The 26,122-nt window shown below is 43.7% G+C and overlaps 2 long non-coding RNA genes across 3 annotated transcripts in view; one reads left to right on the top strand and one right to left on the bottom strand.

Moving 5' to 3' along the window:
* Positions 1-22,042, top strand: part of LOC127550657 (uncharacterized) — a 31,264-nt gene extending 9,222 nt beyond the window's left edge. The window contains exons 4-5 of one of the 2 annotated variants that reach the window (XR_007950905.1): positions 14,622-15,966; positions 17,053-22,042. This is a non-coding gene — a long non-coding RNA (uncharacterized LOC127550657). Of the gene's footprint in view, positions 1-3,759; positions 4,416-14,621; positions 15,967-17,052 lie in introns of those variants that run through there. The other variant, XR_007950904.1, reaches the window with a different exon arrangement.
* LOC127550658 (uncharacterized) overlaps positions 7,123-26,122 on the bottom strand; it is a 31,705-nt gene continuing 12,705 nt past the window's right edge. Inside the window, exons 2-5 of the long non-coding RNA XR_007950906.1 lie at positions 16,364-22,833; positions 10,312-10,566; positions 7,671-8,140; positions 7,123-7,310 (exon numbers count right to left, since the gene is read on the bottom strand). This is a non-coding gene — a long non-coding RNA (uncharacterized LOC127550658). The remainder of the gene's footprint in view (positions 7,311-7,670; positions 8,141-10,311; positions 10,567-16,363; positions 22,834-26,122) is intronic.

Below are 26,122 nucleotides of genomic sequence, written 5' to 3'. Positions count from 1 at the left end.
TCCCACAGTCAAACAATGAGGTAACCCTGTGCTTCAGGGTAAACACCATCATGCACCTGTAGTGCCTCACCTCGCAGCCCAGGGGTGGGGGCTTGACTTTTGCTCCTTTTTCTAATATCCTATTCTACCTCCTGATTTCGGCACAGGCTTGTTTCCATTGTCCATTGGTTCCCAACCCTCTTCCCTCAGTATCCTTATAATGGTTTCTCATTCATTTTTCTCCCGTAGGGCCTCCGGTTTGTAACCACTTCTTTGTAAAATGGGACTTACATGTCATCATGATCAAGGGGAATTCCATAAGTTAACCTTGGCCATGTGGAATACCCTTGGTGACAGTCCAATGGCAAAGAAAATTCACTATTCCCACAGTCATCCAATAAGGTAACCCTGTTCTTCAGGGTAAACACCATCATGCACCTGTAGTGCCTCACCTCGCAGCCCAGGGGTGGGGTCTTACTTTCTTCTCAATTTTCAAATATCTTGGCTATTCCCTGTATAGATTCCAGCAGCAAAAGCTTTCTTACTTTGTTTACAGGCTTCCAACACCTTACCCTCAGTCTGTGAAGGTTTCTCATTCATTCTCCACCTGTAGGGCCCCCGGTTTGTAACCACTTCTTTGTTATATGGGTTTGACATACCAACAGTACTCAGGGGTATTCCACATGGTTCTCTGCCCCATGTGTGATGATCCTTGGGCCGGCCCTGTAGCACAGAAAATTCGCTATTCCCACAGTCATCCAATAAGGTAACCCTGTGTTTCAGGGTAAGTACCATCATGCACCTGTAGTGCCTCACCTCGCAGCCCAGGGGTGGGGTCTTGACTTTTGCTCCTTTCTCTAATATCCTGTTCTACCTCTTGATGTCTGCACAGGCTTGCTTCCACTGTCCATTGGTTCCCAACCCTCTTCCCTCAGTATCATTATAATGGGTTCTCATTCATTTTTCTCCAGTAGGGCCTCCGGTTTGTAACCACTTCTGTGTTATATGGGTTTGACGTACCAACAGTACTCAGGAGTATTCCACATGGTTCTCTGCCCCATGTGTGATGATCCTTGAGCCAGCCCTATAGCACAGGAAATTCACTATTCCCACAGTCATCCAATAAGGTAACCCTGTACTTCAGGGTAAACACCATCATGCACCTGTAGTGCCTCACCTCGCAGCCCAGGGGTGGGGTCTTGCTTTCTTCTCAAATTTCAAATATCTTGGCTATTCCTTGTATAGGTTCCAGCAGCAAAAGCTTTCTTACTTTGTTTACAGGCTTCCAACACCTTACCCTCAGTCTGTGAAGGTTTCTCATTCATTCTCCACCTGTAGGGCCCCCGGTTTGTAACCACTTCTTTGTTATATGGGTTTGACGTACCAACAGTACTCAGGGGTATTCCCCATGGTTCTCTGCCCCATGTGTGATGATCCTTGAGCCAGCCCTATAGCACAGAAAATTCGCTATTCCCACAGTCATCCAATAAGGTAACCCTGTACTTCAGGGAAAACATCATCATGCACCAGTAGTGCCTCACCTCACAGCCCAGGGGTGGGGTCTTGACTTTTGCTCCTTTCTCTAATAGCTGTTTCTCATTCTTGATTTCTGCACAGGCTTGCTTCCACTGTCCATTGGTTCCCAACCCTCTTCCCTCAGTATCGTTATAATGGGTTCTCATTCATTTTTCTCCCGTAGGGCCCCCGGTTTGTAACCACTTCTGTGTTATATGGGTTTGACGTACCAACAGTACTCAGGAGTATTCCACATGTTTCTCTGCCCCATGTGTGATGATCCTTGAGCCAGCCCTATAGCATAGAAAATTCACTATTCCCACAGTCAAACAATAAGGTAACCCTGTGCTTCAGGGTAAACACCATCATACACCTGTAGTGCCTCACCTCGCAGCCCAGGGGTGGGGTCTTGCTTTCTTCTCAATTTTCAAATATCTTGGCTATTCCTTGTATAGGTTCCAGCAGCAAAAGCTTTCTTACTTTGTTTACAGGCTTCCAACACCTTACCCTCAGTCTGTGATGGTTTCTCATTCATTCTCCACCTGTAGGGCCCCCGGTTTGTAACCACTTCTTTGTTATATGGGTTTGACGTACCAACAGTACTCAGGGGTATTCCCCATGGTTCTCTGCCCCATGTGTGATGATCCTTGAGCCAGCCCTATAGCACAGAAAATTCGCTATTCCCACAGTCATCCAATAAGGTAACCCTGTACTTCAGGGTAAACATCATCATGCACCTGTAGTGCCTCACCTCGCAGCCCAGGGGTGGGGTCTTGACTTTTGCTCCTTTCTCTAATAGCTGTTTCTCATTCTTGATTTCTGCACAGGCTTGCTTCCACTGTCCATCGGTTCCCAACTCTCTTCCCTCAGTATCGTTATAATGGGTTCTCATTCATTTTTCTCCTGTAGGGCCCCCGGTTTGTAACCACTTCTGTGTTATATGGGTTTGATATACCAACAGTACTCAGGGGTATTCCACATGGCTCTCTGCCCCATGTGTGATGATCCTTGAGCCAGCCCTATAGCACAGAAAATTCACTATTCCCACAGTCAAACAATGAGGTAACCCTGTGCTTCAGGGTAAACACCATCATGCACCTGTAGTGCCTCACCTCGCAGCCCAGGGGTGGGGTCTTGACTTTTGCTCCTTTTTCTAATATCCTATTCTACCTCCTGATTTCGGCACAGGCTTGCCTCCACTGTCCACTGGTTCCCAACCCTCTTCCCTCAGTATCCTTATAATGGGTTCTCATTCATTTTTCTCCCGTAGGGCCCCCGGTTTGTAACCACTTCTTTGTAAAATGGGACTTACATGTCATCATGATCAAGGGGAATTCCATAAGTTAACCTTGGCCATGTGGAATACCCTTGGTGACAGTCCAATGGCAAAGAAAATTCACTATTCCCACAGTCATCCAATAAGGTAACCCTGTTCTTCAGGGTAAACACCATCATGCACCTGTAGTGCCTCACCTCGCAGCCCAGGGGTGGGGTCTTACTTTCTTCTCAATTTTCAAATATCTTGGCTATTCCCTGTATAGATTCCAGCAGCAAAAGCTTTCTTACTTTGTTTACAGGCTTCCAACACCTTACCCTCAGTCTGTGAAGGTTTCTCATTCATTCTCCACCTGTAGGGCCCCCGGTTTGTAACCACTTCTTGTTATATGGGTTTGATATACCAACAGTACTCAGGGGTATTCCACATGGTTCTCTGCCCCATGTGTGATGATCCTTGGGCCGGCCCTGTAGCACAGAAAATTCGCTATTCCCACAGTCATCCAATAAGGTAACCCTGTGTTTCAGGGTAAGTACCATCATGCACCTGTAGTGCCTCACCTCGCAGCCCAGGGGTGGGGTCTTGACTTTTGCTCCTTTCTCTAATAGCTGTTTCTCATTCTTGATTTCTGCACAGGCTTGCTTCCACTGTCCATTGGTTCCCAACCCTCTTCCCTCAGTATCGTTATAATGGGTTCTCATTCATTTTTCTCCCGTAGGGCCCCCGGTTTGTAACCACTTCTGTGTTATATGGGTTTGACGTACCAACAGTACTCAGGAGTATTCCACATGGTTCTCTGCCCCATGTGTGATGATCCTTGAGCCAGCCCTATAGCACAGAAAATTCACTATTCCCACAGTCATCCAATAAGGTAACCCTGCACTTCAGGGTAAACACCATCATACACCTGTAGTGCCTCACCTCGCAGCCCAGGGGTGGGGTCTTGCTTTCTTCTCAAATTTCAAATATCTTGGCTATTCCTTGTATAGTTTCCAGCAGCAAAAGCTTTCTTACTTTGTTTACAGGCTTCCAACACCTTACCCTCAGTCTGTGAAGGTTTCTCATTCATTCTCCACCTGTAGGGCCCCCGGTTTGTAACCACTTCTTTGTTATATGGGTTTGACATACCAACAGTACTCAGGGGTATTCCACATGGTTCTCTGCCCCATGTGTAATGATCCTTGAGCCAGCCCTATAGCACAGAAAATTTATTATTCCACAGTCATCCAATAAGTTAACCCTGTGTTTCAGGGTAAGTACCATAATGCACCTGTAGTGCCTCACCTCACAGCCCAGGGGTGGGGTCTTGAATTTTGCTCCTTTTTCTAATATCCTGTTCTACCTCTTGATGTCTGCACAGGCTTGCTTCCACTGTCCATTGGTTCCCAACCCTCTTCCCTCAGTATCATTATAATGGGTTCTCATTCATTTTTCTCCAGTAGGGCCCCCGGTTTGTAACCACTTCTGTGTTATATGGGTTTGACGTACCAACAGTACTCAGGAGTATTCCACATGGTTCTCTGCCCCATGTGTGATGATCCTTGAGCCAGCCCTATAGCACAGAAAATTCACTATTCCCACAGTCATCCAATAAGGTAACCCTGTACTTCAGGGTAAACACCATCATGCACCTGTAGTGCCTCACCTCGCAGCCCCTCGGTGGGGTCTTGACTTTTGCTCCTTTCTCTAATAGCCTTTTCTAATTCTTCATGTCTGCACAGGCTTGCTTCCACTGTCCATGGGCCTCACACCCTCTTCCCTCAGTATCCTTATAATGGTTTCTCATACATTTTTCTCCCGTAGGGCCCCCGGTTTGTAACCACTTCCATGTTATATGGGTTTGACATACCAACAGTACTCAGGGGTATTCCACATGGTTCTCTGCCCCATGTGTGATGATCCTTGAGCCAGCCCTATAGCACAGAAAATTCACTATTCCCACAGTCAAACAATAAGGTAACCCTGTGCTTCAGGGTAAACACCATCATACACCTGTAGTGCCTCACCTCGCAGCCCAGGGGTGGGGTCTTGCTTTCTTCTCAAATTTCAAATATCTTGGCTATTCCTTGTATAGGTTCCAGCAGCAAAAGCTTTCTTACTTTGTTTACAGGCTTCCAACACCTTACCCTCAGTCTGTGATGGTTTCTCATTCATTCTCCACCTGTAGGGCCCCCGGTTTGTAACCACTTCTTTGTTATATGGGTTTGACGTACCAACAGTACTCAGGGGTATTCCCCATGGTTCTCTGGCCCATGTGTGATGATCCTTGAGCCAGCCCTATAGCACAGAAAATTCGCTATTCCCACAGTCATCCAATAAGGTAACCCTGTACTTCAGGGTAAACATCATCATGCACCAGTAGTGCCTCACCTCGCAGCCCAGGGGTGGGGTCTTGACTTTTGCTCCTTTCTCTAATAGCTGTTTCTCATTCTTGATTTCTGCACAGGCTTGCTTCCACTGTCCATCGGTTCCCAACTCTCTTCCCTCAGTATCGTTATAATGGGTTCTCATTCATTTTTCTCCCGTAGGGCCCCCGGTTTGTAACCACTTCTGTGTTATATGGGTTTGATATACCAACAGTACTCAGGGGTATTCCACATGGCTCTCTGCCCCATGTGTGATGATCCTTGAGCCAGCCCTATAGCACAGAAAATTCACTATTCCCACAGTCAAACAATGAGGTAACCCTGTGCTTCAGGGTAAACACCATCATGCACCTGTAGTGCCTCACCTTGCAGCCCAGGGGTGGGGGCTTGACTTTTGCTCCTTTTTCTAATATCCTATTCTACCTCCTGATTTCGGCACAGGCTTGTTTCCATTGTCCATTGGTTCCCAACCCTCTTCCCTCAGTATCCTTATAATGGTTTCTCATTCATTTTTCTCCCGTAGGGCCTCCGGTTTGTAACCACTTCTTTGTAAAATGGGACTTACATGTCATCATGATCAAGGGGAATTCCATAAGTTAACCTTGGCCATGTGGAATACCCTTGGTGACAGTCCAATGGCAAAGAAAATTCACTATTCCCACAGTCATCCAATAAGGTAACCCTGTTCTTCAGGGTAAACACCATCATGCACCTGTAGTGCCTCACCTCGCAGCCCAGGGGTGGGGTCTTACTTTCTTCTCAATTTTCAAATATCTTGGCTATTCCCTGTATAGATTCCAGCAGCAAAAGCTTTCTTACTTTGTTTACAGGCTTCCAACACCTTACCCTCAGTCTGTGAAGGTTTCTCATTCATTCTCCACCTGTAGGGCCCCCGGTTTGTAACCACTTCTTTGTTATATGGGTTTGACATACCAACAGTACTCAGGGGTATTCCACATGGTTCTCTGCCCCATGTGTGATGATCCTTGGGCCGGCCCTGTAGCACAGAAAATTCGCTATTCCCACAGTCATCCAATAAGGTAACCCTGTGTTTCAGGGTAAGTACCATCATGCACCTGTAGTGCCTCACCTCGCAGCCCAGGGGTGGGGTCTTGACTTTTGCTCCTTTCTCTAATAGCTGTTTCTCATTCTTGATTTCTGCACAGGCTTGCTTCCACTGTCCATTGGTTCCCAACCCTCTTCCCTCAGTATCGTTATAATGGGTTCTCATTCATTTTTCTCCCGTAGGGCCCCCGGTTTGTAACCACTTCTGTGTTATATGGGTTTGACGTACCAACAGTACTCAGGAGTATTCCACATGGTTCTCTGCCCCATGTGTGATGATCCTTGAGCCAGCCCTATAGCACAGAAAATTCACTATTCCCACAGTCATCCAATAAGGTAACCCTGCACTTCAGGGTAAACACCATCATACACCTGTAGTGCCTCACCTCGCAGCCCAGGGGTGGGGTCTTGCTTTCTTCTCAAATTTCAAATATCTTGGCTATTCCTTGTATAGTTTCCAGCAGCAAAAGCTTTCTTACTTTGTTTACAGGCTTCCAACACCTTACCCTCAGTCTGTGAAGGTTTCTCATTCATTCTCCACCTGTAGGGCCCCCGGTTTGTAACCACTTCTTTGTTATATGGGTTTGACATACCAACAGTACTCAGGGGTATTCCACATGGTTCTCTGCCCCATGTGTAATGATCCTTGAGCCAGCCCTATAGCACAGAAAATTTACTATTCCACAGTCATAGAATAAGTTAACCCTGTGTTTCAGGGTAAGTACCATAATGCACCTGTAGTGCCTCACCTCGCAGCCCAGGGGTGGGGTCTTGAATTTTGCTCCTTTTTCTAATATCCTGTTCTACCTCTTGATGTCTGCACAGGCTTGCTTCCACTGTCCATTGGTTCCCAACCCTCTTCCCTCAGTATCATTATAATGGGTTCTCATTCATTTTTCTCCGTAGGGCCCCCGGTTTGTAACCACTTCTGTGTTATATGGGTTTGACGTACCAACAGTACTCAGGAGTATTCCACATGGTTCTCTGCCCCATGTGTGATGATCCTTGAGCCAGCCCTATAGCACAGAAAATTCACTATTCCCACAGTCATCCAATAAGGTAACCCTGTACTTCAGGGTAAACACCATCATGCACCTGTAGTGCCTCACCTCGCAGCCCAGGGGTGGGGTCTTGACTTTTGCTCCTTTCTCTAATAGCTTTTCTAATTCTTCATGTCTGCACAGGCTTGCTTCCACTGTCCATGGGCCTCACACCCTCTGCCCTCAGTATCCTTATAATGGTTTCTCATACATTTTTCTCCCTTAGGGCCCCCGGTTTGTAACCACTTCCATGTTATATGGGTTTGACATACCAACAGTACTCAGGGGTATTCCACATGGTTCTCTGCCCCATGTGTGATGATCCTTGAGCCAGCCCTATAGCACAGAAAATTCACTATTCCCACAGTCAAACAATAAGGTAACCCTGTGCTTCAGGGTAAACACCATCATACACCTGTAGTGCCTCACCTCGCAGCCCAGGGGTGGGGTCTTGCTTTCTTCTCAAATTTCAAATATCTTGGCTATTCCTTGTATAGGTTCCAGCAGCAAAAGCTTTCTTACTTTGTTTACAGGCTTCCAACACCTTACCCTCAGTCTGTGATGGTTTCTCATTCATTCTCCACCTGTAGGGCCCCCGGTTTGTAACCACTTCTGTGTTATATGGGTTTGACGTACCAACAGTACTCAGGGGTATTCCACATGGTTCTCTGCCCCATGTGGGATGATCCTTGAGCCAGCCCTATAGCACAGAAAATTCACTATTCCCACAGTCAAACAATGAGGTAACCCTGTGCTTCAGGGTAAACACCATCATACACCTGTAGTGCCTCACCTCGCAGCCCAGGGGTGGGGTCTTGACTTTTGCTCCTTTTTCTAATATCCTGTTCTACCTCTTGATGTCTGCACAGGCTTGCTTCCACTGTCCATTGGTTCCCAACCTCTTCCCTCAGTATCATTATAATGGGTTCTCATTCATTTTTCTCCAGTAGGGCCTCCGGTTTGTAACCACTTCTGTGTTATCTGGGTTTGACGTACCAACAGTACTCAGGAGTATTCCACATGGTTCTCTGCCCCATGTGTGATGATCCTTGAGCCAGCCCTATAGCACAGAAAATTCACTATTCCCACAGTCATCCAATAAGGCAACCCTGTACTTCAGGGTAAACACCATCATGCACCTGTAGTGCCTCACCTCGCAGCCCAGGGGTGGGGTCTTGCTTTCTTCTCAAATTTCAAATATCTTGGCTATTCCTTGTATAGGTTCCAGCAGCAAAAGCTTTCTTACTTTGTTTACAGGCTTCCAACACCTTACCCTCAGTCTGTGAAGGTTTCTCATTCATTCTCCACCTGTAGGGCCCCCGGTTTGTAACCACTTCTTTGTTATATGGGTTTGACGTACCAACAGTACTCAGGGGTATTCCACATGGTTCTCTGCCCCATGTGTGATGATCCTTGAGCCAGCCCTATAGCACAGAAAATTCGCTATTCCCACAGTCATCCAATAAGGTAACCCTGTACTTCAGGGTAAACATCATCATGCACCAGTAGTGCCTCACCTCACAGCCCAGGGGTGGGGTCTTGCTTTCTTCTCAATTTTCAAATATCTTGGCTATTCCTTGTATAGGTTCCAGCAGCAAAAGCTTTCTTACTTTGTTTACAGGCTTCCAACACCTTACCCTCAGTCTGTGATGGTTTCTCATTCATTCTCCACCTGTAGGGCCCCCGGTTTGTAACCACTTCTTTGTTATATGGGTTTGACGTACCAACAGTACTCAGGGGTATTCCACATGGTTCTCTGCCCCATGTGTGATGATCCTTGAGCCAGCCCTATAGCACAGAAAATTCGCTATTCCCACAGTCATCCAATAAGGTAACCCTGTACTTCAGGGTAAACATCATCATGCACCAGTAGTGCCTCACCTCGCAGCCCAGGGGTGGGGTCTTGACTTTTGCTCCTTTCTCTAATAGCTGTTTCTCATTCTTGATTTCTGCACAGGCTTGCTTCCACTGTCCATCGGTTCCCAACTCTCTTCCCTCAGTATCGTTATAATGGGTTCTCATTCATTTTTCTCCCGTAGGGCCCCCGGTTTGTAACCACTTCTGTGTTATATGGGTTTGATATACCAACAGTACTCAGGGGTATTCCACATGGCTCTCTGCCCCATGTGTGATGATCCTTGAGCCAGCCCTATAGCACAGAAAATTCACTATTCCCACAGTCATCCAATGAGGTAACCCTGTGCTTCAGGGTAAACACCATCATGCACCTGTAGTGCCTTACCTTGCAGCCCAGGGGTGGGGGCTTGACTTTTGCTCCTTTTTCTAATATCCTATTCTACCTCCTGATTTCGGCACAGGCTTGTTTCCATTGTCCATTGGTTCCAACCCTCTTCCCTCAGTATCCTTATAATGGTTTCTCATTCATTTTTCTCCCGTAGGGCCTCCGGTTTGTAACCACTTCTTTGTAAAATGGGACTTACATGTCATCATGATCAAGGGTATTCCATAAGTTAACCTTGGCCATGTGGAATACCCTTGGTGACAGTCCAATGGCAAAGAAAATTCACTATTCCCACAGTCATCCAATAAGGTAACCCTGTTCTTCAGGGTAAACACCATCATGCACCTGTAGTGCCTCACCTCGCAGCCCAGGGGTGGGGTCTTACTTTCTTCTCAATTTTCAAATATCTTGGCTATTCCTGTATAGGTTCCAGCAGCAAAAGCTTTCTTACTTTGTTTACAGGCTTCCAACACCTTACCCTCAGTCTGTGAAGGTTTCTCATTCATTCTCCACCTGTAGGGCCCCCGGTTTGTAACCACTTCTTTGTTATATGGGTTTGACATACCAACAGTACTCAGGGGTATTCCACATGGTTCTCTGCCCCATGTGTGATGATCCTTGGGCCGGCCCTGTAGCACAGAAAATTCGCTATTCCCACAGTCATCCAATAAGGTAACCCTGTGTTTCAGGGTAAGTACCATCATGCACCTGTAGTGCCTCACCTCGCAGCCCAGGGGTGGGGTCTTGACTTTTGCTCCTTTCTCTAATATCCTGTTCTACCTCTTGATGTCTGCACAGGCTTGCTTCCACTGTCCATTGGTTCCCAACCCTCTTCCCTCAGTATCATTATAATGGGTTCTCATTCATTTTTCTCCAGTAGGGCCTCCGGTTTGTAACCACTTCTGTGTTATATGGGTTTGACGTACCAACAGTACTCAGGAGTATTCCACATGGTTCTCTGCCCCATGTGTGATGATCCTTGAGCCAGCTCTATAGCACAGAAAATTCACTATTCCCACAGTCATCCAATAAGGTAACCCTGTACTTCAGGGTAAACACCATCATGCACCTGTAGTGCCTCACCTCGCAGCCCAGGGGTGGGGTCTTGCTTTCTTCTCAAATTTCAAATATCTTGGCTATTCCTTGTATAGGTTCCAGCAGCAAAAGCTTTCTTACTTTGTTTACAGGCTTCCAACACCTTACCCTCAGTCTGTGAAGGTTTCTCATTCATTCTCCACCTGTAGGGCCCCCGGTTTGTAACCACTTCTTTGTTATATGGGTTTGACGTACCAACAGTACTCAGGGGTATTCCACATGGTTCTCTGCCCCATGTGTGATGATCCTTGAGCCAGCCCTATAGCACAGAAAATTCGCTATTCCCACAGTCATCCAATAAGGTAACCCTGTACTTCAGGGTAAACATCATCATGCACCAGTAGTGCCTCACCTCACAGCCCAGGGGTGGGGTCTTGACTTTTGCTCCTTTCTCTAATAGCTGTTTCTCATTCTTGATTTCTGCACAGGCTTGCTTCCACTGTCCATTGGTTCCCAACCCTCTTCCCTCAGTATCGTTATAATGGGTTCTCATTCATTTTTCTCCCGTAGGGCCCCCGGTTTGTAACCACTTCTGTGTTATATGGGTTTGACGTACCAACAGTACTCAGGGGTATTCCACATGGTTCTCTGCCCCATGTGTAATGATCCTTGAGCCAGCCGTATAGCACAGAAAATTTACTATTCCCACAGTCATCCAATAAGGTAACCCTGTGTTTCAGGGTAAGTACCATCATGCACCTGTAGTGCCTCACCTCGCAGCCCAGGGGTGGGGTCTTGAATTTTGCTCCTTTTTCTAATATCCTGTTCTACCTCTTGATGTCTGCACAGGCTTGCTTCCACTGTCCATTGGTTCCCAACCCTCTTCCCTCAGTATCATTATAATGGGTTCTCATTCATTTTTCTCCAGTAGGGTCCCCGGTTTGTAACCACTTCTGTGTTATATGGGTTTGACGTACCAACAGTACTCAGGAGTATTCCACATGGTTCTCTGCCCCATGTGTGATGATCCTTGAGCCAGCCCTATAGCACAGAAAATTCGCTATTCCCACATACATCCAACAAGGTAACCCTGTACTTCAGGGTAAACATCATCATGCACCAGTAGTGCCTCACCTCGCAGCCCAGGGGTGGGGTCTTGACTTTTGCTCCTTTCTCTAATAGCCTTTTCTAATTCTTCATGTCTGCACAGGCTTGCTTCCACTGTCCATGGGCCTCACACCCTCTGCCCTCAGTATCCTTATAATGGTTTCTCATACATTTTTCTCCCTTAGGGCCCCCGGTTTGTAACCACTTCCATGTTATATGGGTTTGACATACCAACAGTACTCAGGGGTATTCCACATGGTTCTCTGCCCCATGTGTGATGATCCTTGAGCCAGCCCTATAGCACAGAAAATTCACTATTCCCACAGTCAAACAATAAGGTAACCCTGTGCTTCAGGGTAAACACCATCATACACCTGTAGTGCCTCACCTCGCAGCCCAGGGGTGGGGTCTTGCTTTCTTCTCAAATTTCAAATATCTTGGCTATTCCTTGTATAGGTTTCAGCAGCAAAAGCTTTCTTACTTTGTTTACAGGCTTCCAACACCTTACCCTCAGTCTGTGATGGTTTCTCATTCATTCTCCACCTGTAGGGCCCCCGGTTTGTAACCACTTCTGTGTTATATGGGTTTGACATACCAACAGTACTCAGGGGTATTCCACATGGTTCTCTGCCCCATGTGTGATGATCCTTGAGCCAGCCCTATAGCACAGAAAATTCACTATTCCCACAGTCAAACAATAAGGTAACCCTGTGCTTCAGGGTAAACACCATCATACACCTGTAGTGCCTCACCTCGCAGCCCAGGGGTGGGGTCTTGCTTTCTTCTCAAATTTCAAATATCTTGGCTATTCCTTGTATAGTTTCAGCAGCAAAAGCTTTCTTACTTTGTTTACAGGCTTCCAACACCTTACCCTCAGTCTGTGATGGTTTCTCATTCATTTTTCTCCCGTAGGGCCCCCGGTTTGTAACCACTTCTGTGTTATATGGGTTTGACGTACCAACAGTACTCAGGGGTATTCCACATGGTTCTCTGCCCCATGTGGGATGATCCTTGAGCCAGCCCTATAGCACAGAAAATTCACTATTCCCACAGTCAAACAATGAGGTAACCCTGTGCTTCAGGGTAAACACCATCATACACCTGTAGTGCCTCACCTCGCAGCCCAGGGGTGGGGTCTTGACTTTTGCTCCTTTTTCTAATATCCTGTTCTACCTCTTGATGTCTGTACAGGCTTGCTTCCACTGTCCATTGGTTCCCAACCCTCTTCCCTCAGTATCATTATAATGGGTTCTCATTCATTTTTCTCCAGTAGGGCCTCCGGTTTGTAACCACTTCTGTGTTATCTGGGTTTGACGTACCAACAGTACTCAGGAGTATTCCACATGGTTCTCTGCCCCATGTGTGATGATCCTTGAGCCAGCCCTATAGCACAGAAAATTCGCTATTCCCACAGTCATCCAATAAGGCAACCCTGTACTTCAGGGTAAACACCATCATGCACCTGTAGTGCCTCACCTCGCAGCCCAGGGGTGGGGTCTTGCTTTCTTCTCAAATTTCAAATATCTTGGCTATTCCTTGTATAGGTTCCAGCAGCAAAAGCTTTCTTACTTTGTTTACAGGCTTCCAACACCTTACCCTCAGTCTGTGATGGTTTCTCATTCATTCTCCACCTGTAGGGCCCCCGGTTTGTAACCACTTCTTTGTTATATGGGTTTGACGTACCAACAGTACTCAGGGGTATTCCACATGGTTCTCTGCCCCATGTGTGATGATCCTTGAGCCAGCCCTATAGCACAGAAAATTCGCTATTCCCACAGTCATCCAACAAGGTAACCCTGTACTTCAGGGTAAACATCATCATGCACCAGTAGTGCCTCACCTCACAGCCCAGGGGTGGGCTCTTGACTTTTGCTCCTTTCTCTAATAGCTGTTTCTCATTCTTGATTTCTGCACAGGCTTGCTTCCACTGTCCATTGGTTCCCAACCCTCTTCCCTCAGTATCGTTATAATGGGTTCTCATTCATTTTTCTCCCGTAGGGCCCCCGGTTTGTAACCACTTCTTTGTAAAATGGGACTTACATGTCATCATGATCAAGGGGAATTCCATAAGTTTACCTTGGCCATGTGGAATACTCTTGGTGACAGTCCAATGGCAAGGAAAATTCACTATTCCCACAGTTATCCAATAAGGTAACCCTGTTCTTCAGGGTAAACACCATCATACACCTGTAGTGCCACACCTCGCAGCCCAGGGGTGGGGTCTTGCTTTCTTCTCAATTTTCAAATATCTTGGCTATTCCCTGTATAGGTTCCAGCAGCAAAAGCTTTCTTACTTTGGTTACAGGCTTCCAACACCTTACCCTCAGAATCTGTGAAGGGTTCTCATTCATTCTCCACCTGTAGGGCCCCCGGTTTGTAACCACTTCTTTGTTATATGGGTTTGACGTACCAACAGTACTCAGGGGTATTCCACATGGTTCTCTGCCCCATGTGTGATGATCCTTGAGCCAGCCCTATAGCACAGAAAATTCGCTATTCCCACAGTCATCCAATAAGGTAACCCTGTACTTCAGGGTAAACATCATCATGCACCAGTAGTGCCTCACCTCACAGCCCAGGGGTGGGGTCTTGACTTTTGCTCCTTTCTCTAATAGCTGTTTCTCATTCTTGATTTCTGCACAGGCTTGCTTCCACTGTCCATTGGTTCCCAACCCTCTTCCCTCAGTATCGTTATAATGGGTTCTCATTCATTTTTCTCCCGTAGGGCCCCCGGTTTGTAACCACTTCTGTGTTATATGGGTTTGACGTACCAACAGTACTCAGGAGTATTCCACATGGTTCTCTGCCCCATGTGTGATGATCCTTGAGCCAGCCCTATAGCACAGAAAATTCACTATTCCCACAGTCATCCAATAAGGTAACCCTGTACTTCAGGGTAAACACCATCATACACCTGTAGTGCCTCACCTCGCAGCCCAGGGGTGGGGTCTTGCTTTCTTCTCAAATTTCAAATATCTTGGCTATTCCTTGTATAGTTTCCAGCAGCAAAAGCTTTCTTACTTTGTTTACAGGCTTCCAACACCTTACCCTCAGTCTGTGAAGGTTTCTCATTCATTCTCCACCTGTAGGGCCCCCGGTTTGTAACCACTTCTTTGTTATATGGGTTTGACATACCAACAGTACTCAGGGGTATTCCACATGGTTCTCTGCCCCATGTGTAATGATCCTTGAGCCAGCCCTATAGCACAGAAAATTTACTATTCCACAGTCATCCAATAAGGTAACCCTGTGTTTCAGGGTAAGTACCATCATGCACCTGTAGTGCCTCACCTCGCAGCCCAGGGGTGGGGTCTTGAATTTTGCTCCTTTTTCTAATATCCTGTTCTACCTCTTGATGTCTGCACAGGCTTGCTTCCACTGTCCATTGGTTCCCAACCCTCTTCCCTCAGTATCATTATAATGGGTTCTCATTCATTTTTCTCCAGTAGGGCCCCCGGTTTGTAACCACTTCTGTGTTATATGGGTTTGACGTACCAACAGTACTCAGGAGTATTCCACATGGTTCTCTGCCCCATGTGTGATGATCCTTGAGCCAGCCCTATAGCACAGAAAATTCGCTATTCCCACAGTCATCCAACAAGGTAACCCTGTACTTCAGGGTAAACATCATCATGCACCAGTAGTGCCTCACCTCGCAGCCCAGGGGTGGGCTCTTGACTTTTGCTCCTTTCTCTAATAGCTGTTTCTCATTCTTGATTTCTGCACAGGCTTGCTTCCACTGTCCATTGGTTCCCAACCCTCTTCCCTCAGTATCGTTATAATGGGTTCTCATTCATTTTTCTCCCGTAGGGCCCCCGGTTTGTAACCACTTCTGTGTTATATGTGTTTGACGTACCAACAGTACTCAGGGGTATTCCACATGGTTCTCTGCCCCATGTGGGATGATCCTTGAGCCAGCTCTATAGCACAGAAAATTCACTATTCCCACAGTCAAACAATGAGGTAACCCTGTGCTTCAGGGTAAACACCATCATACACCTGTAGTGCCTCACCTCGCAGCCCAGGGGTGGGGTCTTGACTTTTGCTCCTTTTTCTAATATCCTATTCTAGCTCCTGATTTTGGCACAGGCTTGCTTCCATTGTCCATTGGTTCCCAACCCTCTTCCCTCAGTATCCTTATAATGGTTTCTCATTCATTTTTCTCCCGTAGGGCTTCCGGTTTATAACCACTTTTTTGTAAAATGGGACTTACATGTCATCATGATCAAGGGGAATTCCATAAGTTAACCTTGGCCATGTGGAATACTCTTGGTGACAGTCCAATGGCAAAGAAAATTCACTATTCCCACAGTCATCCAATAAGGTAACCCTGTTCTTCAGGTTAAACACCATCATTCACCTGTAGTGCCTCACCTCGCAGCCCAGGGGTGGGGTCTTGCTTTCTTCTCAAATTTCAAATATCTTGGTTATTCCTTGTATAGGTTCCAGCAGCAAAAGCTTTCTTACTTTGTTTACAGGCTTCCAACACCTTACCCTCAGTCTGTGAAGGTTTCTCATTCATTCTCCACCTGTAGGGCCCCCGGTTTGTAACCACTTCTTTGTTATATGGGTTTGACATACCAACAGTACTCAGGAGTATTCCACATGGTTCTCTGGCCCATGTGTGATGATCCTTGAGCCAGCCCTATAGCACAGAAAATTCACTATTCCCACAGTCATCCAATAAGGTAACCCTATACTTCAGGGTAAACACCATTATGCACCTGTAGTGCCTCACCTCGCAGCCCAGGGGTGGGGTCTTGACTTTTGCTCCTTTTTCTAATATCCTATTCTACCTCCTGATTTCTGCACAGGTTTGCCTCCACTGTCCACTGGTTCCCAACCCTCTTCCCTCAGTATCCTTATAATGGGTTCTCATTCATTTTTCTCCCGTAGGGTCCCCGGTTGGTAACCACTTCTTTGTTATATGGGTTTGACATACCAACAGTACTCAGGGGTATTCCACATGGTTCTCTGCCCCATGTGTGATGATCCTTGAGCCAGCCCTATTGCTCAGAAAATTCACTATTCCCACAGTCATCCAACAAGGTAATCTTGTGCTTCAGGGTAAACACCATCATGCACCTGTAGTGCCTCACCTTGCCGCCCAGGGGTGGGGGCTTGACTTTTGCTCCTTTTTCTAATAGCCTATTCTAGCTCCTGATTTTGGCACAGGCTTGCTTCCATTGTCCATTGGTTCCCAACCCTCTTCCCTCAGGATCATTATAATGGGTTCTCATTCATTTTTCTCCAGTAGGGCCCCCGTTGTTTAACCACTTCTTTGTAAAATGGGACTTACAGGTCATCATGATCAAGGGGAATTCCATAAGTTAACCTTGGCCATGTGGAATACTCTTGGTGACAGTCTGATGGCAAAGAAAATTCACTATTCCCACAGTGATCCAATAAGGTAACCCTGTGCTTCAGGGTAAACACCATGATGCACCTGTTGTGCCCCACCTCGCAGCCCAGGAGTGGTGTCTTGCTTTCTTCTCACTTTTCAAATATCTTGGCTATTCCCTGTATGGTTTCCACCAGCAAAGGCTTTCCTATGTTTATTGGCATCCAATACCATACCCTCAGAGTCCTGTGAAGGTTTCTCATTCATTTTCCACCTGTAAGGCCCCCGGTTTGTAACCACTTCTTTGTTATATGGGTTTGACATTCCAAGAGTATTTCACATGGTTCTGTGGGTATTTCACATGGTTCTGTGCCCCATGTGTGATGATCCTTGAGCTAGCCCTATAGCATAGAAAATTCACTATTCCCACAGTCAAACAACAAGGTCACCCTGTGTTTCAGGGTAAACACCATTATACACCTGTAGTGCCTCACCTCGCAGCCTAGGGGTGGGGTCTTGACTTTTGCTTCTTTTTCTAATATCCTCTTCTACTTCTTGATTTCTGCACAGACTTGCTTTAACTGTCCATTGGTCTCCAACCCTGTTCCTTCAGTATCCTGATAAAGGGTTCTCTTGTAGGGCTCCCGATTGGTAGCTACTTCTTTATAACATGGCGCTTACATGCTACCATGGATGCGGGTAATTCCATATGGTAACCTTGGCCATGTAGCATAGTCTTGCTGAGAGTCCCTTGTCAATGAAAATTCACTATTCCCACAGGTATCCAACAAGATAACCTTGTGTTTCAGGGTAAATGCCACCAGGGCTTCTAGAGTCTCACCTAGCTAGCCAGGGGTGGGGCTATGCTTTCTTCTCCCTCTTCTGTTCTCAGCATTCATTGAATCTTAGTTAAAAAAACATTGGTTTTAATCTTCGGATTTTTTGCCTTTACAATCAGTGTTTTCTCTCAATTACTCAAATACTCAGAAACTCTCCTAGCTCCATTCCACACATATTAAAATGGTTAGTTACTCTGTCTGCCAGGGTAAATACTATGATGCACGGTAGTGCCTCACCTCGCAGCCCAGGGATGCAGCTATGGAGCAATGAAGAGATACAGTTAGAGAGAAACAAAATCCACTGCATAGATCCTTATTTGTTAGCCCTTCCAATGACAGAAAAGGGCCTTGTTTCTAATTCCTACTCATTCTCTGGCAGGAAGGGCTTCTATTCTACTGGCTTTCAGGTTTAATGTATATAGAATACCACCCCCACCTCTTTGCTCCTTTCCTAAGCCTTCTAGCTCTTAAAATCACTTAATGCCAAGCTAGTTCAAATGGGAACCTCTTTGCCTTGGAAGTTACCCCTTTTCACTCCTAGGTTTGCAAACTCACCCCTGAACACTTAGGTTTGCAAACTCACTTATTTTCTGGAGACCAAGCAGGGTCATGATTTCTACTTAGAGGAAAAGGCTTCTTTCAGCATTTCTCTTACAAGCCTTCTGCCAGTGTATGATCAAGGGTTCATCTGTTATTCTCCACAGGAAGGTTGTTCCTGTTTGTTTGCCATTGCTAGTGAGAACTGGCCTTACAGTGGGACCTAGGTAGAATGAGCATCATACCCCAGCTTCATGTCAGTCCTCCTGGCATTGGCTCTTCAGCAAAGACCAGACATTGGGTCACCAGTCAGTTCCATGCTGCCCTGGTCTACCAGGAGAAGCAGCAGTTCACCCAGAGGGCCCCTCTCTGACCCCAGAGATGGGGTGCAACAAGCTATCCTGCTCTCTGAGACCAAGCAAGGTTTTGATATTCAGTCAGAGGGCAGGTCTTTCCTTTCTATTGGTGAGTGGCTAGGATTTCAGCACTATATTGGTTGTAGGTTGACAGCCACTTCCCAGAGGCAGGGCCCCTGGTTTCTTTCTAATACTTGGCCAATCAGAGCATTCTTTCCATCGAGGGCAAGGCTGAAGGAGCATTGTATTGCAGGCCAATGGATATTGCTCCTTTCTGGGACCCTGTAGCCAAGCAGACTCACTGCTTTCAAACCACCTTTCATTGCTGAGGAAGGTGACACATTGTACCTGTATTCCTCTCTGCCCAGCTGGGGCAGCAGGGGTATTTGCTAATCAGCTATCTCACTATCCTCTTGCACACTCCGATACCTTATGCAATAATCTTGTTGCTCTTTTAACTCAGTCACATAATACTCAGAGCAGAAGTAAAGGTTTGTCAGCCATTCTTCACCTATAGGGCCCTCAGATTTGTACCCACTTCTCTGTCACGTGGGGCTTCCATGCCATCATCATCAAGGACTCTACAGGGTTCTCTGCCCCATGTGTGATATTCCTTGACCTAGCCCCATAGCAAAAAAAATTCACTCCTCCAATAGTCATCGAAAAGGGAATCCTGTCTGATAGGATAAATACCACCATGTACCTGTAATGTCTCACCTTGCAGCCCAGAGTTGGAGACATGCTTTCTATTTCAGCATTGTATGGCTATAGATTGATCAGCCATTTCCCAGTGGCAGGGCTCCTGATTTCTTTCCAATAGTTGGCTACTCAGGGCATCCTTTTTATCCAGGGCAAGGGTGAAGGAGCACTGGGTTGAAGGCTAATGGAAGTTGCTCTTTCCTGATATCCTTTAGGAAGGAAACTCACGGTTACCTAAGTTCTTTCATTACAACTTCATTTTTCAAGCAAATTTCTGTGTTGCATATCTTTTTAAGGTTATGAATTAATTTTTCATTATGATATTTTCCACTAAATGTTACTTCCTTTAATTACTCTTTTTTCTTCATTAATTTTGATTGTTGTTTGAAGTTTCTGGCATTTATCTATTATCTCATTCTCATAATTTGGCCTTTTTCTTTTAGTCCCATTGAACCATGCCTTTTCATACTTAAATATAATAAGTTGTTAATTTTCTAATTTTATGTCACTGCCTTACTCATTGGTTAAAATGATCAGGTTGATGATAAATGCTTAACAAACATTTTTAAAAATTTGCATTTTTTCAACATAGAACCAGTCCCTAGGACTCAGGAGAATATGTGTCCCAATGTGGCTGATCTTACCAGATCTGTGACTGTGGGCAAATAATTAAAACCACTTTGTTTCCAAAAAAAAAAAAAAAGAAAAAAGAAAAAAAAGAAAAAAAAAGAAAGAAAAAGAAAAAAGAAAAGAAAAGCAATTTTGAATAGTTCAAATATTCATCTATTTTCTTTTTCTTTTTCACTTTCCTTTTTGGGTAATTAAAAAAATCTGATTTGTAGTAATAGTAGTTAAAATTGTACAATCTGTTTCAAATGTTACAGTAATTCCAATAGCCTCACAAGTTCCTCATTCTCTTATGACAATATTGGAGGTATATTTCATTCTTTCACCTCTAGAATTGTTTTTGTTGTTATCTTAATTCAGGTTTATCTTTTTTTTTTTCCTCCCGTCTTTTCATTTTCCCAAACTTCTGCTAAATTCACCATGTATTTATCTCATATAAATCTTTAAAGGGTGTTCAGAATTCTTTATAGTCATTTTTCCCCCAATACAATACATCTTTTATTTCAATACAATGCAACCTTTGTTTTAGTTCAATTTTATTAGCATCGTATTAACACTGGTTTGTTTTGCCATATTTTTAGATTTAAGAGCACGGGTGGGTTGTTTCCATTTCTTTGCTACAAAGCATATTTACCTCACCTAGTTCAATTTAACAGGAATTATTTTTGATACTCCCATTTTACAGATGACAAAATTCAAGTGTTGAGAGTTCCAAAATTTTGTTGGACTGGCATAAACGAATGCTTTGGGACTATTCATTTCATTGGGAGCCTAGAAAAATGGAATTGGGAGACTTTGGCATGTCATTGTTCAAATGAAGTTTCCTGAGATCTAAGTTCTATGAGCTCAGCTATGTTAAATAGTCCCTACTTCAGGAGAAGACAGCATCTAAACCATCCCAGTCCTTTTTCATGTTATTGGGCAAGAGGCCTTATAACCTCTCAGAAAAACTTTTTCCACAATGTTTTACAAACGTAATTGTTGATAACACCTCAAACCAGTTCCCTTCATAGTCTTCTTCAAAATGGAGATGTAGATTTGTGAAATATAACTTCCTAAATTTCAATTCCAAGAACAAATTATTCCTTAGCATTTTCTTCTCCAGACTAAACAAGGCCCATCACCTTTTAAAACAAACAAACAAACAAACCCGGTGCTGTTTTCATGTTCTCATGCTTCTTCAAAATAAAGGCCCACACAAAAAAAGTAATTTTTCACCTCTGAATAAGGCCTAATCAATATGGAATATAGTTGAGAAAGCCTTCCTTTCTAGCTTTTGCATGTGGCAATGTAGTATGCGCTTAATGGTTTGCACATAGTAGGTACTTAATAATAAACATTGCACAGAGTAGGTGCTTTCAAATATTGCACATAGTAGGCATTTAATAAATTGCACAGAGTAGGTGCTTAATCAGTGTTTGTTAAATTGAGAGAAAACATCTTTCCCTCGTAGTACCTCACATGGCACTTTGTTTTCACTTCTTTCACAATTCTTGCTGTCTTTTTAAAAAATCATAGTTATTTGCATTTGTATCATATCTTTATTGTAAACTTCTTGAGGGCAAAGAACTATCTGTCTAATCTACCAAGCAAATTGCTCTGCTATATAAATGCTACTATATTGCTTAATCAATGTTTAATTTCTGATTTGAGTAGAACTGTTTCCTTGTTGATGCATCTCTAACATCATGTTAGGATGCCTGTACTGCACGATTAGCACCTTATTATATATTATCCTGTTGTATCTTATAGCATTATTTTGAGAGAAGGAAAAGCTTCATATGCTATAAAACACTGTATTCATGCTATTATTGTTACTATGACCATTGTTATTTTCTAGTTGCTTTTATCATATAATTTAGCACTTTATTGTATTAGTATGTAGTGCTTTCTTATTATCTACTCATGTTATTTTGTGTGTATATCCCATTTTCCCAACTAGATTGTAAACATAAGGTAGGCAATGGCTATGTATAATTTGTAAATCATATATACTCAATAAATGCTTAATGAATGATGATCTGGCTGGATGAATTAATCTTTGATTTATGCGACCTTAGACAGTTAACCACAGTTAACAGTGGATAACAAACATCTTTCTTGGTACAACTCCTTTTCAAATGGTAGTATAATACAATCTGTGAGACTGCTGCTCCCAGGGGTTAAGGTAAGGGATGGTTATTTACCTAAATAAATTTCCCATAGTGTGATTTTTAAAAAAAAATCTTTCCATTACTTCCCTGTTCAATTATTAACAAGTAATCACTTTTGTAAATTTCTTGATATCAATGTAGTATTTTTTACATTAAAAAAAAAAAACTTTGAATTCCATATTCTTTCCCTCTTCTCCTCTCCATCCTCAATGTGTGGGCACATGTAAAGTTATACAAAACACTCCCATAAATGTCCTTTTGTAAAAGAAAATATACATTTCTTCCCTCCACAAAAAAACCCTTAGGAAAAATAAAGTGTAAAAAAATAGGAGTGCTTCAATCTGTATTTAGACATAGTAAATTTTTTCTCTGGGTTTGGATAAAATTTTTCATCATAAATCCATCAGAATGGTCTTAGATTGTATTGAAAAGAATAGCAAAATCATTCACAGTTGATCATCCTAGAACATTGCTATTACTTTGTACACAGTATATTTCAATTTGCTTGAGCTCATGGAGGACTTTCCGGGTTTTTCTGAAAGGATCTTGCTGATCATTTCCCATAGAATGATAATATTCTATCATAATCATATGCCATAATTTATTTAGTCACTCCTCAATTAAATGGGCATCCTCTTGATTTCCAATTTTTTGCCCTGTGAAAAGAGATGCTATAAATATTTTTGTATAAATATGTCCTTTTCCTTTTTAAAAAAATTTCTTTGGGTTTCATATCTGGTAGTCACATTATTAAGTCAAAAAATATGCATTTTTTTTAGCTCTTTGGACATAAATCATATCTTTTGATCATTTATCAATTTAGGAAGAGTTCTTATTTTTTATAAATTTGACTCACTTCCCTATATATTTGAGAAATAAAGCCTTCATCAGAGAAATCTGTTTCAAAATTCTTTTCACAGTTACTATTGCTAACTGTATTTCCCCTTTTCACTACTTTCTCTCTCCTTTTACCCTGTCCCTCCTCAATCTGTTTTGCTTCTGACTAGCCTCTCCCCCACTATGCCCTCTCTTCTATCACCCTCCTCTCATCCTATATGCCCTTCCCTTTTTACTTTCCTTCAGGATAAGATAGATTTCTATACCCATATTGAGTGTGTATATTATTTCCTGATGAGGGTAAGGTTCACTCATTCCTACTCCCCTCCCCCTCTTTCCCTTGAAGGCACTTTAGAATCTGCAAAAGAGAAATGTGGGTGGCAGAAAAGTAGGATAGAACCCATTCCAAGGCTATCTCTCAGGTGTTAAGTGCTGGTATAAGTTTGTGCCTGAATCTCTTGGGAGAAGAGAGGCCCTCAGGTTTCTGTCAACTAACAGGTTCTGTTAGTTGGCTGATAGCCTGATGTCACTCAGCAATATGGTGGGACAACTGAAAAAGCTAATGTTAAACTAGACTGCATTGGTAGAATTATAGCATCCTGTGGGAAAGAAGCATTGCTCCTCTATAGTTTGCTCTGGGGTGACCATATCTGGAATATGGTATTTAGTTTAGGGACTAAAGATTAGGAAGAACATTCACATATTGGAGGGCAACCAAAGAAGAGCAATCAGATGAGAAAGGGGGATTCAAAGTCATGTCATGTTAGAAAAAAGCTCATCATAAGACATTTTCCCAGTAGAGGGAGTGGGCGTCCCTTTTCAGATATATTTTGTCTAGTTTCATTGATGATACAAGGTAAGTTTTACCAAGATAAACATTTTATGTACCATCACCTGACTATTTTCTGAGGAAGCAAACCAGTTGGGGCTTCTCATCCTAACCCTGAAGGAGAAGGGAAGGAAAAAGCAGGACCAATTATGATAACCAAGCTACTGCTGGCATCTTGGCTCTGGCCATTCACATACCTACTCCTTCACATGGTGTTATGAGTTTTGAAAATGCCTCTCTAGTCTGCCAGGAAACATTACAAAGAACAGGGCAAAGTTATATTAAATACCTGCTTTTTCTTTAAACTGGATATAACTAGACTTCCTGTTGCTAAATTTTTTGGTGTGACCCAGATGTACCCTTTTATACTTGCCAGTTGTTTCTGACACTACTCAGGAATCCATTGAAAGAAAATAGATATGTTTAGCCTGGAGAAGACTTATAGGGAATATCATAATTGTCTTCATGTACGTAAAGATAAATCATGTGGATGAAGAAAGTGGGGTATCCATTTCACAGATGAGAAAACTGTGACCCAAGAAGATGACTTATCCGAGGTCACAAAAGTAATAAGAGAAAGAGGATCTGCAAGGTGCTTAATACACAAAGTCCCATTTAATCCTCAAAAAGAAAATCCTGTAAGGTAAGTGCTCTTCCTATTATTAGCCTCATTTTACAGATGAAGAAAATGAGTACCTTTTCTCAGGATCATGGAGCTAGAGAATCTGACTCAGGATTCAAACTTAAGCTCTCCCTGACCCCCTCCCCAAGTACTCTTTCCACTGCAGGATACTGCCCATTCCCAGAAATCTAGATTGAGAGTTGGAATTAACCTTAAAGGACATCTAATCCCAGAGTTGTTAAATGACTCATCCTTGCTCACACAAGTACTAAATGGCCAAAACAGGAATTAAATCAAGGTCTTATAACTTCATATGCAACAATCTTTTTACTGAACCAGTATGCCTCTAAAGATAAAGCAAACTTTTTCTATTGGACCCAAGAAAGCATGACTAGGGCCAATTGAAGGGAGTGGGTTAAGTGACAGGGTGTTAGACATTGGTTCAATAAAAAGAAAAACTACTAAATACTCAGAGCTGTCCAGTGATGGAGATCCAAAGATGGGTGCATCTATAGGTGTGCTCTGTACTTGGAGCTGTCCAACAAGGGGCTAGATGACCTTGACAGGCATGGTGTAGAGGGAAAAGGTCCCTCCAAATTCTAAGATTATGTGATTCCAGTATGTAATACAACGCTAAAGATCTTTGTTCCCCTGGGGAAGAGCCTCTAGTACTGCTTACAATCACAAATCCACCCTTAAGAATCCCAAATTTTAGCAACTAGCTTGCTTTTTGAAGCCAGTCCTAGATTGTCTAGAATAATAGCAAAGCTAATTTAGTTAACCCCAGGAAAAATAAAACAAATCAAACCAAATCAAAACAAACCAAAATAAAACAAACAAAACAAAACAAAACAAAAAACAGTGGCCAGAATGCCTAGATAACTTTCACAGGTAGCTCCAGAATGCAAATGGAAGGTTGCTGGGCCTAAAACCTTCTCTGTCATTGGGAGGAATTCTGTAACCAACAGTTGGGTTCCAGTAGACAAAAGCTGATATGAGGAGTAGGGGAGGGGAAAAGAGAAGGAGGGAACATTTTTGCAAACAAAGCTCACTACCAGATGGAGAGACAGAGTGAGGGTCAAAACCAAAAAGCAGAGCGTCTACACCAAAGATGACAGCAAGCATAGGTTTCTTGAATTCAGGCTAGGTCACTTAAATATTAGTTGTTACAGGTGTTAAAACAGAGAGGAAATATCCAGGTGATCTCTCTGTGAATTTATGTATATATACATGTGTGTGTGCCTGCACTCATGTGTGTGAACATTTGTCCCCCTCTTAGAATATAAACTTCTTTAGAACAGGGAGACTAGCACCTAGTGGCATAATGGAAGAATAACTGGCTTTCAAATCAGAGGAACATGGTTCATATCCCTTCTCTATATTTACCACTTGTATAATCTCAGCAAAATCATCTAATCTTTCTGTCTCTCATCTGTGAAATGAGGGATTTGGACTGTTGTTAGAGTTCAAATGTTGGAGTTTGTTCTTCTCAAAGCACAGCCGGTTTAGAGGCTTGGAGCCCTTCGGATGTCTCCAAATCCAAAGGTTCTGTCCTTCAGCCTCTGCCTCTGCTTTCTTCTGCCTCCAACCAAGACAGAGATGGAAGGTCTCTCTTATCTCCTTCTGGGGAGCCCAGCCACCAACTTGCTGCGGAGAG

This window comes from Antechinus flavipes, chromosome 2 (assembly GCF_016432865.1).
Source record: "Antechinus flavipes isolate AdamAnt ecotype Samford, QLD, Australia chromosome 2, AdamAnt_v2, whole genome shotgun sequence".
Taxonomy (NCBI): domain Eukaryota; kingdom Metazoa; phylum Chordata; class Mammalia; order Dasyuromorphia; family Dasyuridae; genus Antechinus; species Antechinus flavipes.
The sequence above is the reverse complement of the archived record's forward strand: the minus strand, read 5'-3'. Positions and strand labels throughout refer to the sequence as shown.